This window comes from Penaeus chinensis, chromosome 9 (genome assembly GCF_019202785.1).
Source record: "Penaeus chinensis breed Huanghai No. 1 chromosome 9, ASM1920278v2, whole genome shotgun sequence".
In the NCBI taxonomy this organism is placed as follows: Eukaryota; Metazoa; Arthropoda; class Malacostraca; order Decapoda; family Penaeidae; genus Penaeus; species Penaeus chinensis.
The window spans coordinates 38,544,773-38,547,437 of NC_061827.1; positions in this window are offsets into that span (position 1 = coordinate 38,544,773).

Here is a 2,665-nt window from a genome sequence, read left to right on the forward strand (position 1 = left end):
GAACAACGCCAAGCTGGACTCCCCTATTCTTTCCTTTATGGAACTTTCGGCATTAGGATAACTCTCTGCGCACCTTCTGGTGAACTGGACCCCATCTTCGGGCTCGTGCTCGGACGTGGGCAGACCTTTACCTCCCGCAGGGGAGGGTGTGTCTGGGGGGCCTTAGCGTGCCTGCCTTGCCATTCTTTTTTACCATCTGATGACTACCCTCAGCCTGGTTCTGTCGAAATAGCTGCTGCTAGACAGAACACCGAATTCCCGTCCCGCCACTGGAACCGCCTCGAAAGTTAGCTTCTCTCCCTCACTGTGGTGAATCAGCCTTTAGGTGGCTGTTTCTGAGAGCTGAAGAAACTTCCTTGAAAGGTGCAGGACTCCTCTTCCCTCACTGAGGTGAAACAGCCTTTGGGTGGCTGTTTCAGAGGGAAGAGGAATTCACTTTGAAAAGACACAGGTCCTTTCCTTCCCTTACTGAGGTGAAGCAGCCTTTGGGTGGCTGTTTCAGAGGGAAGGGGGATTCACGCTGAAAAGGCACAGGTCCTCTCCTTCCTCACTGTGGTGAAACACCCTTTGGGTGTTTGTTTTAGAGGGATAAGAGGAACCTCCTGGAAAAAGTGCAAGAGCTCCCTCTGAAGCAACCTTTGGGTGGCTGCCTCAGAGGGCTGAGCAAAAGGGCTCCAAACAATGATGTCTCGTAGGTGGAAGGGTTTACACCTACCCACGCGTTTGCCGTGCGTGGCAGCCTTGTGCGCTGTGGAGACGGGAGTCCTGGAGGTTGACCGATGCCGTGAACGAGTACGCCCTGCGTCTAGCAACACGCCGCTTTGGTCCTTTATTCCAGCAAGACATTCGGCCTGATCCTGGCCCGGTCACGGTCAATCGGCTGGTCTCCCCCGGGAGGCTTGGGTCAAGCAGTCAGGCCGCCATTGGCACTCACAATGGTCCGTGAGCGCCGTCACAATGGCTATTTGCTGCGTATATCCTCTCATCACTCCTGTTGCTGTTAGACACTGGTTCTAAAGCTCAGCTTCCCCTTGTTGGACTCCGTGGTGGGTGGAGGCGTGAGAGGATGAAGCACTTATCATTACATGGAAAATTCTAACAAACATCCCCCACGGACAGAACCCAAAGTTGACAAACCTCACAAGGCCCAGACCATGGCAGTCATCATGAAGCCATATGTGCCTTCTGGTGGCAAAAGAAAACCCCATGCACAGGATGATACTGTCACGCCTGCTGCTAGGGTGGACAAGACCGAAGCCAATGGGTCTGTCCACCGAATAGTCAAACATCTTGACTAGCGAGCTGGCCTCTCTAGGCCAACAGCTAAGCCAGGGAGGCCCCTGAACTCTCAGATGGACTCCCCGACTGAGAGGGGAGAGCGGGCTGAACCAGCCGAATCAGCTGCTGCCCCCACAAATAAGCCCGAAAGCCGAAAGGGCGGGCCGAAACGTCCGAGGCCGGAGACAGACTCTGATGGAGAGTCTGGACCCCCTAAACGCTTCCCCCAGTTCAAAGTTCCAGCTAAACCCAAAGGCTTCAACAATGCCTACCAATTGGTCGGGGCATTGGAGTTGCAACGAAAAATTCGGCTGTCGATCCGGGTCGCCCGAGATCAGGGCATGATCATAATGTCCAAAGATCAAGCTACCCTGAATTTCCTCCGGGAAACAAAGGACCTATCAGATGGGAGGAAAGTGAGTCTTTCCCCACTAAATCCCAAGGAAAAGAGAACCCAGATGGTGCTACTAGGCTTCTCAGTCTCATATGATGTGGAGCTGTTCACTTCACACCCACAGGTCGTGGAGGCTTCCCGAATGTCGAAGGGGAAGACACCTACAACCTTCAAACATATGTGCCTGAACCACTTCTGTGTTTCAAGTGCCAGAAATACCACCAGGATAAATGTACAGCAAAGCCTAAATGTGGTGTCTGTAGCAAGGCACAAAACACAGAGGTATGCCTTAAGGCATACAAAGAAGAAAAGAGGGACAAAACAGCCCTCAAATGTCCCAAATGTGCCAAGAGGCATCACGCCTGGAGCCTGACTTGCTCTGTCAGGAAAGAGGCGGCCCTCAGGCGAGAAGAGGTTTCTCAAAAGCAACCATGTCTGGGGAAGGAACAAAAGCAAAAAGGCCTCCCGACCTCCTAACAGGAAGGAAGCCTCCCCCCAGCCGACACCGGATGTCTCCAACAAAAAGGAGTGCCCGACAATGCCAAAGGTGCAGAAAAAGAACCTAAAGAAAAAAGGTTCTAAGAGCACCACAAAAACCTCCCCAACAGATGATCATCTCCTCTTTGACGAGGATGATATGACTCTCCTGTTGACTTCTGTTGTCTCAGCAGTAGCAACAGCCCTGGGGAGGTCGAGTGAGGAGGCCGAGAAGGCAGTTTCGGTCGCCATGACGGCAATGATCCAGACTGTCGCAGCCCTGAAGGGAAGAAAGCTGGGGAGAGCAAAGCCAGCCCCACCCTCACCCCAGAACGAGACTCCCCTCCCCACTCCAAACCAGGTCATGCCTTCACAGGCAGAGCCAAAACAGGCTGAATCTGTGCAGCTAGAGCCAGAGCACGTTGACCTTGCCCAGGCAAGGCCAGCCAAGAAAAAGACACAGAAAAAGCCTGAGAGAAACACCAAACCAACTAAAGTCAGAGCTACCAAAGGCTC